General features: G+C 38.0%; 1 long non-coding RNA gene across 1 annotated transcript in view; it reads left to right on the forward strand.

Moving 5' to 3' along the window:
* Positions 1-18,788, forward strand: part of LOC134810475 (uncharacterized) — a 123,518-nt gene that overhangs the window by 37,989 nt on the left and 66,741 nt on the right. The gene's annotated exons all lie outside the window — the stretch shown is intronic.

Raw genomic sequence — 18,788 nt, forward strand, 5'->3', positions numbered from 1 at the left:
TTTCTTTCTTTCTTTCTTTTTTTTTTTTTTTTTTTGAGGCAGAGTCTTGCTCTGTCTCCCAGGCTGGAGTGCAGTGGCCCAATCTCGGCTCACTACAACCTCCGCCTCCTGGGTTCAAGTGATTCTCCTGCCTCAGCCTCCCGAGTAGCTGGGACTACTGGTGTCTACCACCACGCCCTGCTAATTTTTGTATTTTTAGTAGAGACAGGGTTTCACCATATTGGCCAGGCTGGTCTGGAACTCCTGACCTTGTGATCTGCCTCGGCCCCACAAAGTGCCGGGATTACAGGTGTGAGCCACTGCACCCGGCCCATAATGTTATATTTCTAATAACCTCCATCCTGTTTTTATTTTTTTGCTATTGTTAAGTACAACATATCTGTATGTAAACTTTCCATGTCTTGTAAACCACACAATGTATTCTTATTTTTATTTTAGTCAGTTTTCCTTTAAAGAAGTTAAGTAAACAAGTAAATTTTAAACAATGTGTTTACTGTTTTTGGTACTCTTAATTTCTTCCTATAGATCTGTTACTAATTGGTATTGCATTTCCTTTATCCTGAAGTACTTCCTTTTACATTTCTTGTAGTGCAGGTCTACTGGCAACAAATTCTATCAGATTTTACTTATTTGTAAATATTTTTATTTTGATTTTCTTCTTGAAGGGATATGTTTTCTAAAATTCTAGTTGCCTTTTTTTTTTTCTTCAGCATTTTAAAGATTTCCCATTGCTTTTTGGCTTCCATTGTTTCTTTATTTTCTTTTCTTTTTTCTTTTTTTTTTTTTTTTTGAGACAGTCTCGCTCTGTCCCCCGGGCTGGAGTGCAGTGGCACAATCTCAGCTCACTGCAAGCTCTGCCTCCCAGGTTCATGCCATTCTCCTGCCTCAGCCTCCCGAGTAGCCTGCACTATAGGTGCCCGCCACCATGCCTGGCTAATTTTTTGTATTTTGTAGTAGAGACGGGATTTCACCATGTTAGCCAGGATGGTCGCGATCTCCTGCCCTCGTGATCTGCCCGCCTTGGCCTCCCAAAGTGCTGGGATTACAAGCGTGAGCCACCATGCCCGGCTTTCTTTTTTTTTTTCCAGCTCTGTCACCCAGGCTGGAGAGCAGTGGCACGATCTTGGCTCACTGCAACCTCCACCTCCCAGGTTCAAGCCATTCTCATGCCTCAGCCTCCTGAGTAGCTGGGATTACAGGCACATGCCACCGTGGCCAGCTAATTTTTTTATTTTTAGTAGAGACGGGTTTTTGCCATGTTGGCCAGACTGGTCTTGAACTCCTGACCTCAAGTGATTCACCCACCTCAGCCTCCCAAAGTATTGGGATTACAGACATGAGCCACTGTGCCCAGCCTGCTTCCATTGTTTCTAGTAAGATGTCAGCCATAGTTCTTATTGTTGTATGTACTGTGATATATCCCTCTCTGCCTTCCGCCTTCCCCCAGCCGCTTTTGAGATTTTCTCTTTATTTTTGGTTCTCTGCAGTTTGACAATTATGTTTGTGCCTCAGCATAGTTTTCTTTTTGTTCATCTTGCTCAGGGTTTCCTTAGCTTAGTGGTGCTTCGGGTTTGTTCACCTTCAAATTGGGAAGATATTGGTCATTATTTTTTGAAGTATTTTTTCTTCTCCATTCTCTCTCTCCTATTCTTCCGGGACTTGAATTATGTATATTAGATCACTTCAAATTGTCCCACAGATCAGTGATTCTTTATACATTTTTATTTCAATCTTTCTCTCTTTTTTTCTTTCAGTTGAAACATACAACTTTTTTGATGATACACAAATGAAGCTTTTGGTGGATAAATTGAAGTCAAAACAAATAACAAAACAGTATGTCATTTATAATAGACAGGTTCACTGTCAATTCAGAGGAACCAGTAAAAAATATTTCAATCCAAGCAGCATGATTAAAATCACAAATATGTTTTCAGCACAAGAGGACTATTTATTTGATATTCATAAGATGGTTCAGCTTGAAGCAGGTGACTGTCACAGATAACATCACTCTGGGTGAGACATTATTCAAAACTAGCAGCTGAAAGGATCCCTTTATTATATGACTAAGTGGAAAAGCAGTAACTTTCAATTTTCAATGCCTCCAGCTGCAAAACCAAGAAATTTCTTGAAGTCTTTTGAGAGCACATAACCAATTAGAATTTGTTCACTAGTTTTATAACTTTCACTTTCACCGAGAGGTCATGGTGATTTGCTAAGGCTCTAATTTTCTTAACACACACTCCAAATGCAATGCATACGTTTAAAAAGGGAAGCTTTATTGAATTCTCTATAGCTGAACACTTCTACTCTGAGATTGTCATAGATGATCTCAAATATAGTAAGGGCATCAATAAAAATTTCTGATTCCACATAAGAATTGTAGAGAGAATTAAATATGTAGACACTTGGGTACTGAGAAGTTTTCTCTTTTTTTAGCATATCTGATTTTCAGCAAAATTCAAAATTATTTTCAAAATCTCAACCTTGATTCTTAGCCACCAAAGCCATAAAGGGTGCACCCCTGCCACTTAAACACATAGACTACGCCCATGGCTGTTACATCTTGCACTTGGCATGCTTGGTGTGACATCATCCTGGATCACATTCTCCAGAAACACCTTCAAAACCCCCTGGATCTACTCATAGATGAGGCCAGAAATGCTCTTGACACCATCACACCAAGCGAGATGCCAGATAGGAGGCTTGCAGATAGATGCCTTGCAGGCTGTCATACGTAGGACCTTGCAGTGACACTTAGTTCCTTCCTTACCCAGTCCTTTTCCACCTTTGCCTCAGCCAGACATGACAAAACAGATGCTTTTTCTTTTTGTGGTTCAGTTTGCAAAAATTTTATGACCTGTGTCCAAATTTCACTGATCTTTTTTTCTGTGGTGCCCAATATGAAGTTAAGGGTACACAATGAATTTTTCATTTCATATATTGTATTTCCCATGTCTTCACCTATTCCTTCTTTCTTTCCTTGTAAATTCCTAACTATATTTATAGTAGTTGTTTTAAAGTCATAAGTCTGCTAATTCCTCTGTCTAGGTCATCTTGTGGGTCTCCTATTGATGATTTCTTTCTCTTATGTATCAGATTTTTTTTGCATCTTCCCATGTCTCAATATTTTACCGTAAGGCAAAAATTGTGTATAAATGATAGTGGATCCTGCTGTATAATATTTTGTGTTTTGTTTTCACAGAACTTTCAAATCCTTCCTTCCATTCAGGTTTATGGGATAATGGTTGTTTGTCCAGTGCCAACTAAGATGTGAAGACTGGAATTGGGCTACAGTATTAACCCCAGCTTCCTGCATTGTTGCCACTAAGTGGTTCATCCCTTTGATACTGTCAGAATTTAACTGGAAGGAGATTAGTTGCCACATGAGTTGGTTTGGATGACTTTTGGATTCAGCTACAATTAGGCTTTAGAATCAGAACACTCAAGACTGCACAAACTTTCTCTAGTTTCTAGCCTCATGCCCACTGATACTTCAGGATACCCCTTTGTCACTTTTGCAGCAAATTCTTAGAGTGGAGAGGGAATTGTTGGACTAAATAATTTATTTTTGCATTAGAGCTCTTCCAAATTCCAATTCGTCTTGCCAGCCCATGCTATTATTAAGTATTCAATGGATTTTTTTTTTATTCTTTGAAAAATTTCTCTATCTATAGCTAGGCCACTTCTCTACTCACCTATGCCCAGAGTAGACATTGGCCTCTATATATAAAAATGTCCACAACTCTTTACTCATATGTAAAGGGCTTGCTATACTCTGCTGTTTAGTTTATTATGCCTATTTGTATCTACTTCTCGATGGCTTTGGGGATAAGTGTGAGAGTTTTTTTGTTTTATCTGTTTTTTTTTTTTTTTCTTGTTACTCTGGATGCAGTAGTTTCCACATTTTATTATATTTTTATTAGGTGGGATGTTCTGTAAATGTCTGCTTGGTCTAGATGGTTTGTATTACTGTTGAAGTCATCTTCTCCTTTTGTAAAAAATTTTCTGCCTAGTTGTCCTATCCATTATTGAAAGTGGGGCACTGAGGTTTCCATACGTTATTGTTGGATGATCTGTCTCACCCTTCAATCCGATTTTCTTCTTTTAACTCATGTTATATGCCATCTACTGCCTCCATTGTTTCCGATTAGTCAGGTATTAATCTTATTGGGGTTCTTTGGTAAGTAATTATTTTTTTCTTGTCACTTTCAGATGGTTCTCTTTATCTTCAGATCTCAGTATTTGTGGTTTTTTCCATAAATACATAAATTAATTATCTTTTATTTTAAATTCTGCTGTGGGGGAAAGTAAAGGATTAATTTACTCTTACCTCTTATTTTCCCCTACAGCATAATTGACAAATAAAAATTATATGTGTTTGTAGTATACAATTTGATGGTTGTACATATAAAAACTTACTGTGAAATGATTACCTCCAGTTTTAGATGGAGGATGGATACCTCCAGTTTTGTCCTTGCTCAAGATTGCTTTGACTGTTCAGGGTGTTTTGTGGTTTCATGCAAATATTAGGATTTTTTTTCTGTTTCTATAAAAAATGCTATAAAACTTTGAAAGCATTGAATCTGTAGATTGTTTTGAATAGTATAGACATTTTAACATTATCATTTCTTCCAATTCATGAATATTTTTTCATTTATTTGTGTCTTCACAAATTTCTTTCATCAATGTTTTACTCAATGGTTTACATCAATGTTTATAGTGTTTAATGTACAGATCTTTCACATCCTTGGTTAAATTCATTCCTAAGTATTTTATTTTGATCTATTGTAAATGGGATTCTTTTCTGAATTTCTTTTTTGGATAGTTTGTTTCTCTACAGAAATGATACTTATTTTTGTATATTTAATTTGTATCCTACAGCTTTGCTAAATTCATTCATTCTGTTTTTGATGGAGTTTTTAGGGTTTTCTACATATAACATCATGTTATCTGCAAAGAGACAATTTTAATTCTTCCTTTTCAATTTGGATGCCTTTTCTTTTTCTTGCCTGATTGCTCTGGCTAGGACTTCCAGTACTTAATAGAAGTGGCAAGAATGAGCATCCTTGTCTTATTTTTTATTTTAGAGAAGTTTTCACCAGTGAGTATGATATTAGCAATGGGCTTGTCTTATGTGGCCTTTATTGTGTTGAGGTATATTCCTTCTATACCTAATTTGTTGAGAATTTTTATTATTACAGGATATTGAATTTTGTCAATGGCTTTTTTTCTGCATCTATTGAGATGATCATATGATCTTTGCCTTTCATTCTGTTAATGTGGTATATCACATTTATTGATTTGCCTATCTTGAACCATCCTTGCATTCCAGGGATAAAACTCACTTGATCATGGCGTATAATCTTTTTAATGTGCTGTTGGATTCAACTTGCTATTATTTTGTTGAGGAGTTTTGCATTTATGTTCATCAGGGATATTGGCCTGCAGTTTTCTTTTCTGTTAGTGTCCTTATATGGCTTTGGTATCAGGGTAATACTGGCCTTGTTTCCATTTTTAAGAAGAGTTTTGAAAGGACTGGTTAATTTTTCTTTAAATGTTTGGAAGAATTCAGTCATGAAGCCATCAGGTCCTGGCTTTTTTTTTTTCTTTTTTTTTTTGATGTGAGACATTTCATTAGTTATTCAGTATCTTTATTTATTATTTGTCTTTTCAGATTTTCTCTTCATGATTCATGGTTGATAGGTTATATATTCATAGTAGTTTATTTTTTTCTAGGTTGTCCAATTTGTTGACATTTAATTGTTTATAGTTGTCTCTTATGATCCTTTGTTTTTCTGTGGTATCAATTGTAATGTCTTCCATTTATAACTTTGAATTTTTCTTTTTTTTGGTTAATTTAGCTAAAGTTTATCAATTTTTTTATATTTTTTAAACTATTTCTTTGATATTTTTTATCATTTTTCTAGTGTCTATTTCATTTATTTCTCCTTTGATTTTTGTTATTTCTTTCATTCTGCTAACTGTGGGCTTAGTTTGCTCTTCTTTTTCTAGTTCTTTGCACTGTAAAGTTAGGTTGTTTATTTGACATGTTTTTTATTCATGTAGGTGCTATCACTATGAACTCTCTTACTAAAACTGCTTTTGTTACATCCCCTACATTTTAGTATGTTGTATTTTCATTTTAATTTGTTTCAAGATTTTGAAAATTTCCTTTTTGATTTATTATTTGACCCATTGTTTAGGAGTGTGTTATTTAATTTCCACGTATTTGTAGAATTTCGTTTTTCTTGTATTATTGGTTTCTAGCTTCACATCATTGTGGTTGGAAAAGATGCTTGCTATGATTTCAGTCTTCCTAAATTTGTGAAGACTTGTTTTGTGGCCTACGATATGATCTATCCTGGAGTATGTTCCTTGTGAGCTTGAAAAGAATGTGTATTCTGCTGCTGTTGAATAGATATTCTGTATATGTCTATCATGCCCATTTGGTTTATACTTGTTATTCAAGTATACTGTTTCATTATTGGTTTTTTGTCTGGACAATCTATCCATTGTTGAATGTGGGATATTGAAGTACCCTACTATTATTATATTGCTATCTATTTCTCCCTATAATTCTGTTTATATTTGTTTTATATATTTAGGTGTTCCAACATTGGGTGCAAATATATTTATAATTATTACATCCTTTTGATGAATGTTTCTGTTTATCATTATGTAGTGACTTTCTTTGTCTCGCGTGACAATTTTTGACTTAAAATCTATCTTGTCTGATATAGGTATAACCACCACTGCTGCTCTTATTTGGTTACCACTTTGCATGGAATATGTTTTTCCATTCCTTTACTTTCAATCTGTATGTGTCCTTAAAGCTAAAGTGAGTCTCTTGTAGGCAGCATATTGTTGGGTTGCTTTTGCTTTTTGTTTTTAAATCTAGGAAGCCATTATATTTTTGATTGGAGTCCATTTATATTTAAAGTAATCACAGATAGATAAGGACTTACTATTGCTGTTTTATTAATTATTTGCTATTTTGTAGTTCCTTCATTCCTTTCTTTCTTACTATCTTCCTTTATCATTTGATAGTTTTTTGTAGTGGCATGAGATGTGATTTAATTACTTTCTCTTTGTCTTTTGTGTATCTGCTACAGGTATTTTCTCTGTGGTTCCTTTGAGGCTTATATAAGATATTTTATAGTTTTATCAGTGTATTTTAATCTGATAATGACTTCAGTTCAACCACATTCAAGAACTCTACACTTTAAAATTTCCTTCCCCCCATTTTGTTACTGATGTCGCAGTTTACATCTTTTATATATTGTGTATTCATTATGTATTCATTAATATATTATTGAAACTATAGTTATTTGTAATACTTTTGTTTCTAAATGTATATACTAAAGTTAAAAGTGACTTACATACCACCATTACAGTATTAGAATATTCTGAATTTGACTATATTCTTACTTTTACAGTGAGTTTTATACTTTCATATGTTCTCACGTCATTATTTTAGCATCCTTTCATCTCAACTTGAAGAGCTACATTTAGTATTTCTTATACTGCAGGTCTAGGTTGATGAACAACCCCAGCTTTTGTTTGTCTGGCAAAGTCTTAATCTCTCCTTCATTTGTAAAGGACAGCTTTGCTGGGTATAGCCTTTTTGGTTGAAGGGGCTTTTCCTCCCTTTAGCACTTTGAATATATTATCCCACTCTCTTGGCCTGCAAGGCTTCTGTGGAGAAGTCTGCTGTTAATCTTATGGTGGCTCCTTTGTATGTGATGAGTTGCTTTTCTGTTGCTTTCCAAGTTTTGTTTTTCACTTGACAATTTGACTATAATTTGTCTTGGTGAAGATCTCTTTATATTTCATCTATTTGAGGTTCTTTGAGCTTCATGGATCTTGATGTTCATATACCTCTCCAGATTTGGGAGTTTTCTGTCATTATTTATTTAAAGTCTTCTTATCTTAAATTATTATATATACATACTAGTTGTACATATTTATGGGGTACATGTGATATTTTGATATAAGCATACAATGTAGAATGATTTAAGTCAGAATAATTGGGGTATCCATCACCTCAAGCATTTATCATTTCTTTGTTTAAGGAACATTCCAATTCTACTCTTTTAGTTACTTTGAAACATACAATAAATTATTGTTAACTATTGTCACTCTACTGTGCTACCAAACATTAGATCTTATTCATTCTATTTAACTGTGTTTTTATGCCCATAAAATGATTTATAAACCATTCCCTGCTTATCCCCCTCTTTCCCACTACCCTTCCCAGCCTCCATTGGATACCCCAATTATTCTGATTGTAGATCTCCATTTCTTTAGGGTCATTACTGGTGCTTAATTTTGTCCCTTTGGTGGTGTCGTGTGCCCCTGATTATTTGTGATTCTTGTGGCCTGAGTTAGTGTTTGCACATTTGAAGAAGTAGGCATCTGTTTGAGTCTTTACAGACTGGCTTCAGCAGGTAAAGCACTTTAACATTCAGCCCACCAAGAGATTCTGGGCAGATCTTATAGTGGGGTCTGTGGGTGGGCTTGCTGCTGGAGCCCTTAGTAGAGTTTTCATGATGCCTGGACCAGTGGGTGGGTGAGCCTGGTACCTCAGTCCACTGAGGCACACCTAAGTATTAGATCTGCATGGGCAGGCCTGGTGCCTGAGTTTGCAGGAGGAGGTCTGGAGCCAGGGTCTATGTGTACAGGCCTGGATCCTGGGCCTGCAAGGGCAGGCCTGTTGCCTGTGTGGGGGCTGGCTTGAGACCTGGTTCCACTGGGGCCCAGCCTGGCATTGAGGTAGGCTTTGAGCCTGAGACTGTGGGTGTCAGCAGGTAGAGAGTGGGGTTGAAGCCTGGGTCCAGTGAGTCTGATCTGGAGTGTGGGGTCATGGGGGTTGGTCTGGCGCTAGGGAAAGTGCTCACCTGCAGTGCAGGGTCATGGGCTCCAGCCTATCACGAGGGTAGGCCTGGAGCTGGGACCATAGGGACTGGTCTGCCACCAGTGCTCACTGGGATGGTCCTGGTGCTAGGGTCTGCAGCAAATATGGGTGCTCATTTCCCTGTTTTTCCTCCACATCAAGGGTATCTCTTTCTAGACTGCACTGCCTGTGCTTGGGGAAGGCTGTCATGGGTAATGTAACACCGTCCTGCCCTGTTCAGTGTATCTTTTCTTAGATCTGTGCTCCACGCAGGTACTCTAATCCTTCATCTGAATTCCTAGCTGTTGTGAAGTTATTTTTATGCATGGATAGTTATTACAAATTGATGTTTCTGTGAGGGAACAAGTACTGGAAATCCCTATCCCTCCATCTTGTTGCTGTCAATCTAGGTCTCCAACATTTGTGTTTATTTTACTTAAAGTTTACTGAGCTTCTTGGATGTATTGATTAATGTTTTTCACCAAACTTGGGAAGTTTTCAGCCATTATTTCTCCTCCTTTCTCTCTCTCCTCTCCTTCTCATGCATATGTTGATGTGATTAATGATGTCTCACATTTCCGCGAGGCTCTGTTTATTTTTCTTCATTCTTTTTTCTCTCTGTTCTTCAGTCTACATAATCTTTACAAATATAACTACAAAATTGTTGACTTTTTCTTTTGCCTGCTGAGAGCTAATGTGTCCTCACACTCCAAAGAGAGAGCAAGCAAGCTCTTTAGTGTCTCTTCTTGTAAGAGCGCTAATTCTATCATGAAAGTTCCACCCTCGTGACCTCATCTAAACCTAATTACTTCTGAAAGATTCCATCTGTAAATACCATCGCGCTGGGGGTTAGGGCTTCAACATATGAATATTGCAGGGACACAGACATTCAATCCATAATAGCAAGTTTCAGTGGATTTCAGAAGCCCCTAAAGCAGAAAAGCAAAAGCACCTTATTTTTTGTCCACTTGACCTGTGTCTTATGTTGGACTGAAATGTAGGTCTCCTAATTTTAGTGTAGTTTTGTATATTTCTCCCTATATATCTTTAACTTTCTCATTTATAAAGGTAGGTGCTGTGTTATTTGTGTCATATATATTCATAACTGATATGTGATCTTTGTGAATTGTGGCTCTTGGCATTATCAAATATTTTGTTGTCTCACTTTTTGTCCAAACTCAACATTTTCTGGTATCATTAGCACAGTCTCTGTTTTCTTACTATTTTGTTTGTCTGCCCTATACTTTTACATCTCTTGACTTTTACCAGCCATTCTGAATCACTTTGGTTTAGGTATATCTCCTAAATGCAGCATAGAGTTGGGTTTTGCTTTGTGGGTCAACCTGCAGGTCTTTTCCTTGTAATACATGGGTTTCTATTTACATGTATTGAAATGAGTGACAGGTTTGGTTCAATAGCTATTTTAATGTTATATTTACTGTGTTTTGTTTTACTTAATATGTCTCTTTAGTCTGTTTTCGTTGCTCTTTAAACATTTTGTTTTGATGTTTAGAAACATTTGAACATGTGTTCTTGCAGTCACCTTCCAGTCTTCACATGTCATTCTCCCTGTGTGCATGTCTGTGTCCAGGTTTCCCCAAAGGACATTAGTCATATTGGATTAGGGACCACTCTAGCCCAGTATGGTCTCGTCTCAACTAACTATATCTGCATGACCTTATTTCCAAGTAAGGTCACATCCTGAGGTGCTGCAGGTTGGGACTTCAGCATATGAATGTTGGGGGGACACCATTCAACACGTAACTGCCTCCATCTTTATATCCATCATGGTTGCCTCAAACCTTGTCTTTTGATTCCTTAAGCTTCTAAGGCTGTGGGTTTCTACCCAAGATTTAGTAAACTCTCTGAGGAGAACTGTGGGCTGCCTGCGCTCAGGCTAAAAGCCATTAACATGGAAAGTTTACACAGTGCTATTCTTATCTTCTGCCAAGTGCCAATCCTCTCTCCCTTTCTGCTTCCTTTTGGTTGTTCTCCAGGGCCATCAAGTAGTTCGTTTTTATATTTGGAATGGAATGATGGTCATTATTTGCAAGAGAATTGGCCCAAAGCGGCTCTTCCACTATTACTGCAAGACTCTCATTTTATTTCTTCCTGGGGTTTTGTTTGCTGTTTTTTTTTTTCTTTTGTCTGTTCCTGTTCTGGGTTTTTTAATGTTTCATTCTAGGTGTTTCTTTCAGATCTGCAAATGGTAAAAAAGGTTACATTCAGGTTGGTAGCGTGCATCAGTTTCTTCTTCATTTTGTGAAAGGGAATTTTTATCAGTTGAGGTGTTTGATTTTTATTTTACATTCCCTTTATACAGAGACTTCATTTGGATGTTATCTACCCTTTCCCATTCATCTGGAAATGTCCCATCTTTTTCCTGGACCAGCAATATCTGGCAAGGGTAAAGATTTTAGTTGGCTGACTATATTTCACAGTTCAAGGGCACCCTCTGCTGTTGACTTAAGAGAATTGCAGTTTCATTAATGTTACAGTTTTGGTGGGGTATTTTTTTTTTTAATTTTGTTCTAGTGGAACTTTTAATTTTCAAAAATATATTTATCTTCCTCAGATGTGAATCATGTTTTTTGTTTCTTGATCTCTGCAGTTTTTTCAAGTACACGTATTCATTTTGTGAAAATTCAATGAGCTGTACACTTTGTATGTGCATATTATATTTCAATAAAAAGCTAAAAATAAACTTAAGTCAGTAATTAATGCCTAATGAATGAAACACAGAATTATATTTGATAAAATTATCTTCTACCCTCCGACTTTGTTATGCCCTACCTGTTATTTTTGTACATTTGTTACTCTAAAAATTATATTTTGTACACATGCCCAAAAGGTATGTTTTGTAAGTACACTTAAAGGTATCTTAAAATTACTTGTTTTTGAATCATTTGATACTTACCACCAGTCTTTTCAAAGTGTTTTTATCATTCATGAATTCTTTATCTTGATTCTTCTTACAGGTAGCTGAAATACAACATCATAATTTTTACTGGAAAATAGCCACAATGAAGGAACACCACAATTTCACCATGAAAACCAGCACAACCTTACACAGATGACAAACATTTCCCCTCAAAACTTGTTAAACTGTATTTGGGCTGACCAAATTAACCAGAGTTAATTCTATTTATGGGGGAGCAGGAAGTAACTTGATAAAATGCTTTGAGTTTATATATCATGTCAAATAAATAGCATAATTTTAAAGGAAAAAAACTTGTTAGGCAATGTTCTCTTATTTTCTGACATCACATATTGTGACAGAATGTAAGGCCAACCTGGTTTTTACAAATTCCGTGGTCTAATTTTTTTATTGTTGTTAGTGTATAAAAATAGCATTGACTTAAAATTTTTTAAATTTATTTTATTTAGTTAATTAATTTATTTTGAGACAGAGTCTCGCTCTGTCACCCAGGCTGGAGTACAGTGGCACAATCTCGACGGACTGCAATCTCCGCTTCCTGGATTCAAGCGATTCTCCTTCCTCAGCCTCCCGAGTAGCTGGGACTATAGGCGTGTGCTACCACGCCTGGCTAATTTTTGTATTTTTAGTAGAGAGGGGATTTCACCATTTTGGTCAGGCTGGTCTCAAACTCCTGACCACAGGTGATCTGCCTGCCTCAGCCTCCCAAAGTGCTGGGATTACAGGCCTGAGCCACTGCACTCAGCTGAGTTTTTTTTTAATGAATGTACTCCTGGTTGTTTTGTTGTTGTTGTTGTTGTTGTTGAGACAGTCTCGTTTTGTCACCCAGGCTGGAGTGCAGTGGCGCGATCTTGGCTCACTGCAAGCTCCGCCTCCCAGGTTTACGCCATTCTCCTGCCTCAGCCTCCTGAGTAGCTGGGACTACAGGTGCCTGCCACCACGCCCAGCTCATTTTTTGTATTTTTAGTAGAGACGGGGTTTCACCGTGTTAACCAGGGTGGTCTCGATCTCCTGACCTCGTGATCCGCCCGCCTTGGCCTCCCAAAGTGCTGAGATTACAGGCGTGAGCCACTGTGCCCAGCTCCTGGTTGTTTTTTTCCTCTTCTCTTGACATACTTCTCACACACTGCATTCTGTTGCATAAAAGGAATTACATGGTTTTGAATTACAGATAAAGATGGACATTGTCTATGTGGTAAATACGTGGTAGTTTCTGGGTGTCTTTTTATATGCTTCATATGAGAAATGATCGTACGTAAAACTGTCTCTTTCGGAAGGAACATAATCTGGACCATTCAGATACACCGAAATTCAGCTGTTTTCTACATCATCTGTGTGGGTGTAGCTAAAATACGAGCTTTTAAGCTTAAAAACAACTTCTGCATGTTATTTGGAAATATTTTTTACTGAATTTCTCAACCACCCCAAAACTTAAAGGGCAAATTTAAAATATGCATTTAATGCCTTAGTATTTTAGAGTATAGCCTTCAACAAAGTCCTTTGAGCCTCACTGTAAAAAATATTGACTTTTTAATATAAGTCTTGTGTCCCATGTCCTTGCTAATTCATTATTTCTAATCGTCCATCTGTTGATTCTTTTTAATTTTCTGCTTATACAATTGTATCATTTTTGAATTATGAAACAGATATTTCCTAAATTCCTTCTGCTGTTTCTGTTGGGCCCCTGTTCCCTTGCTTTGCTGTGAAATAGCAAGTGCCTTCAAGGAAAAAGGCAGTAAACATGAGGTTGGCCTCACTGGTCTCAGGTATCACAGTTCCTCAAATCCTGTCTTAGTTACATGCTCTCCAAAAATTTAAAACAGTTTTTTAATGTATATGGTATATCTTTTACAGTTGTTTTCTGTAGGACATTTATAATCTTGATATAAACTATTCCATCATGGCTGGACCAAAATGCAGCCTTTTTCCTTTGTTTGTAAACTTTATTTTCTGTTTACATGCTGATAGAATTTATTCTTTGCTCTTAAAATTTAATATTAACCAAGAAACATATAGGGCCTTCCATTATTTGTTTCATGGGCATCCTTTCAATATGCAGTTTCAGGTCTTTATTCAGTTTTTATTTAATATTCATCAAATATTATTCCATTTATTTTGTTCATAACTCAGTAAAAATAGCCACAATTAAAGAGCAATCCTTTGTAGTTTCGTCAGTAAGACCAACATCTGCCTGCCTTTGCCATCCTTGGTTGAAGGATCTCTCCTCTGGATCAGACCCATTTCTTCCCTTGTGAATTAATCTATTATCTCCTTTGTCTTCAGTTCACTCCTGCCTACTCAACAGCATCAGCAAATAAACACACCCAAGTATCTCTCATCTTAAGAGAAGAAAAATCTGCCCTTCCCACAGGACTCCGCCCAGGCTCCATCTCACTTTTTGTTCCCTATCAGAGTAAAACTTATGGAAATTCTCTTTCTTTCTTTTTTCTTTCTTTCTCTCTCTCTCTCTCGTTTCTTCATTCTCTTCCATTCTCTCTTCAACTTCCTCAATCTGGCTTTCCCCTCCCTAACTCCATTAAAGCTTTTCTGGTCAAAGCTGCCGATAGCCTCCATGTTAAAATACTGTCAATACTCACGTCTCACTCGACCTCTCAAAAGCACTCAAAATTTGTTTTTCCTTTGGCTCTAGTGACCACATGTTTGTCTGTCTTTTCACCTATTTCCACATCTTTTTTTCTGTTTAAATTCCCTGTCTAGACCGGGTGTGGTGGCTCATGCCTGTAATCCCAGCACTTTGGAGACCGAGGCGGGTGGATCACCTGAGGTCAGGAGTTTGAGACCAGCCTGGCCAACATGGCGAAACCCTGTTTCTACTAAAAATACAAAAATTAGCTGGGTGTGGTGGTGCATGCCTGTAGTCCCAGCTACTTGGGAGGCTGAGGCAGGAGAATCATTTAAACCTGGGAGGCAGCAGTTGCAGTGAGCCAAGATTGCGCCACTGCACTCCAGCCTGGGTGACAGAGCAAAACTCCATCTCAAGAAAAATAAATAAATAAATAAATAAATAAATAAATAAATAAATAAATTCTCTCTCTAGATGATCTAATCTGGTCCCTCAACTTAAATATCACTTATATGCTAGTGACTCCCAAATGTAGACATTTTTAGCTCTGGGCATTCCCTTGAGAAATGAGGTTGTCTCTCTAGTAGTTCATCTAACATATGCATGTGGATGTCAAATGGATTTGAAAGCTAAGACAGCAAAAATTAACTTCCTTCCCTCTCTGCAAGCCTGTTCTCATTTGCCCCCATTTCAGTAAACAGCCTCATCAAATAGTAGCTCAACTGAAAGACATAAGGGTCACCTGTGATCCCTCGATTGCCTTCTGCCAGGTGCACCTGCAAAACACATTCCCCAAATTTTACTTATTTTTTGCCTGCTACCACTGAAGTTCAAGGCACCATCATCTCTCACCAGTACCCGCTTTCTAAGTGGGCTCCATGGTTCCATGCTTGGCCTCCCCAACACATCCTCCAAGCAATAATTACTCCCCTTTAAAATGTGATCTGTATCACATCATCCTCCGAACTGAACCCACCAGTGGCTGCCTAGGAGTAAACTCCAGATTCTTCACCACAGTCTGCAGTGTGTACTTGCTGTGGTCCCTGCCAACCTGTCTGATCACATTTTTTATTGTTCTCTTCTTTTCTTACTACTCTCTTCACTGGCATTCTTTTTGTCCCTCAAAATTCATTCCCACTGCAGGGTCTTAGTATTCAGCAGTTTCTTCTGTCGGAAATACTCTTTCTTCAACTCTTCCCGTGATTAACTCCTTTTTTCATTAACCAGGTCTCATCTTAAATGTTGCCTGCCTTCCCTGAACCCACCTCTTCCTGACATTCTCCTTATCATCAGGAAAGGCAGGGTAATGCTGTGGTAACAGATTGCAGTGGCTTAAAACAACAAAGGTTTACTTCTTGCTCACTGTACATTGCAGGTTGCAGGTTGGCTGAGGACCCCAATCCATGCTGTCCTCACTGTGGGCTGAGGGAACAGCTGCTATCTGGAACAATGCCAGTCACCATGTCAGGGGAAAAGAAGGCTCTGGAGGGCGCAGCAAAGGCAACCGAACGCTTGGCTTGGAAATGACATGCATCATTTCTTTTCTTTTCTTTTTTTTTGTCTCTGTCGCCCAGGCTGGAGTGCAGTGGTGCGATCTCGGCTCACTGCAACCTCCTCCTGGGCTCAAGCGATTCTCCTGCCTCAGCCTCCTGTGTAACTGGGATTATTGGCGCCCGCCACCACACCTGGCTAATTTTTGTATTTTTAGTAGAGAGGGGGTTTCGCCTTGTTGGCCAGACTGGTCTCCAACTCTTAGCCTCAAATGATCCACCTGCCTTGGCCTCCCAAAGTGCTGGGATTATAGGCATGAGCCACCGTGCCCAGCTAACACGCATCACCTCTGATCACAAATTATTGGCCAGACTAGTTACATGGCCCTACCCAGCCACAGAGAGCCACAAGAAATAATCATATAGATGCCCAGAAGATAACCAGCTCTAATGGCTATCACAGATTTTACACTTAAAAAAAATTTTTTTTTGAGAAAGGGTCTCACTGTGTTGCCCAGACTGGGGTGCAGTGGTGTGATCTCGGCTCACTGCAGCTTGGAACTCCTGGGTTCAAGCAATTCTCATGTCTCAGCCTCCCAGGTAGCTGGGACTACAGGCACATGCCACCACACCCAGCTAATTTTTGTATTTTCTGTAGAGACAGAGTTTTGCCATGGTGGTCAGGCTGGTCTTGAACTCCTGGGCTCAAGTGATCCACCCACCTTGGCTTCCCAAAGTGTTGGGATTACAGGCGTGAACCACTGCTCTGGGGCCTCCATCACACTTCTTATATTATTCTGTTTATACAATGTTTTTCTACATTGAGAGATAATAAATTCTATGTAACCATCATCCAGGTTAATAAATAAAATAATTCCAAGGCCTTAGAAGCCTCTCCTTAATGTGCCCTTCCCTCTGTCAAGGAGCTCACCACCATCCTAACTTTGGGGTTAATAAGAGCAATGCTTTTAGTTACAGTTTTACCACCAAAGCGTGTATTTTTTGTTTAGTTTGAGCTATTTTGGACTTATATAAGTGGCAGTATTTTAATTTGTTTCTTTGAATGAATGCAGTGTTTATAAGGTTTATCTATATAGATGAATGTAGCTATTTTTTAATGTATCTATTTTGCCAGGCATGCACCGGTAATCCCAGCTACTCAGAAGACTGAGGCGGGAGGATTGCTTGAGCCCAGGAGTTCAAGACCAGCCTAGACAATATAGTGAGACCCACTCAATCAAGTAATCAGTCAGTTATTTTTGATAAATAATACATGTATCAATTTTAATGTTAAGGTATATTTGTGTTGTTTTCAGTTTTAGGCTTTTGGAAACAATGCTTCTGTAAATATCCTAGTACCTGTCTCATGGGTGTGAAGTTGCTGAATCGTAGGATGCATGCATGTTCGTCTCTGCTAGATCATGTGAAATTGTTTTCAAAAATGATTTAAAATGCGCTCCCAACACTATGAGTTCCAGCTGCTCCATATGTTTACCAATGCTTGGTATTGTTGTACATTTTTTTTTTGTTTTGAGACGGAGTCTTGCTCTGTCGCCCAGGCTGGAGTGTAGTGGCGCGATCTCAGCTCACTGCAAGCTCCACCTCCCGGGTTCACGCCATTCTCCTGCCTCAACCTCCCGAGTAGCTGGGACTACAGGCATCTGCCAACTCGCCCAGCTAATTTTTTTTTTTTTTTTTTGTATTTTTAGTAGAGACAGGGTTTCACCGTGTTAGCCAGGATGGTCTCGATCTCCTGACCTCGTGATCTGCCCACCTCGGCCTCCCAAAATGCTGGGATTACAGGCGTGAGCCACTGCGCCCGGCCTGTTGTACTTTTTAATTTTTGCCAATCTGGTGGGTGTATGATGGTGTCATTTTGTTTTTGCTTTGATAACTAATGAAGTTGACCACCTTTACATATGTTTTTTGTTTATTTCTTTAGTTAGGGTATTCAGTTTATACTTACTGCCCCAGCATAATTATTAAAATGGTCCCCCTTTCATTCTCTAACATGTCTCGGTTTGGACAACACATTGTACAGCACCCTAACCTTAGTGGGGTCCCTCCGCTAACATGGAAATTTCCTTCTTGCTCGTTAGTGTTTAGGATGATGTGGTCTGGCATCTCTGAGGAAAGAAAAAAAAATGGGATAAATACAGAAGATTGAGTAAAAACCAGATGAGAGGGAAACCAAACTCATTAACTGGGATTACTCAGTCTGACTCAGGATGACCATTTCCAAAATAATGTGTGATGGAGCTTTCAAATGGGTACAAAGCAGATGAGTTTGAGCAACATAATCCAGCAGTAAAAGTGAAAGAATTTGTTTACCCATTTCTCAGAAATGACTCAAGGCGCGATCATTATTTGAAAGCTGGTCACAGTGTCTGCTGCAACCACTCACTCCCCTTTCAGTCTGTAACAAATCTCTTAAAAGCTGACATGTGAAACCAATAGTATGTTTCTTACCTTGAGATCATCTTGTGAAGTTTCTTACTCTATTTTTTAAAATGTGTTTGTTAGACTTTATTTTCTAAGTAATATTGATTAAAAATATTTATACACCTACTTTTAAGTCCACAGTTTAGCACTCTTATTTGTATGGCTTTAAAAGTTATAGCACAGGGTCTTTACATTAAGGACTGGGGGAAAAGATTCCATTCAAAACAAAGCCTGAGAATTATAGACATGTTTTTCTCTGTACTTTATTTTAAATACATTAATTTTTAAACGATGCTCATCTTTTTTTTTATCTGGTGGTAAAATACTAGTGCAACTTTTCATCAAAAGAAAGTTGACCACAGATGTAAATGAATTTTCCCAATTGAAAATTGCCCTTCAGCTGCCACTAAATAAAATTTCTCAACCTAACTTAAGTGAAAA

The sequence above is a fragment of the Pan troglodytes genome, chromosome 6, assembly GCF_028858775.2.
Source record: "Pan troglodytes isolate AG18354 chromosome 6, NHGRI_mPanTro3-v2.0_pri, whole genome shotgun sequence".
NCBI classification, from domain to species: Eukaryota; Metazoa; Chordata; class Mammalia; order Primates; family Hominidae; genus Pan; species Pan troglodytes.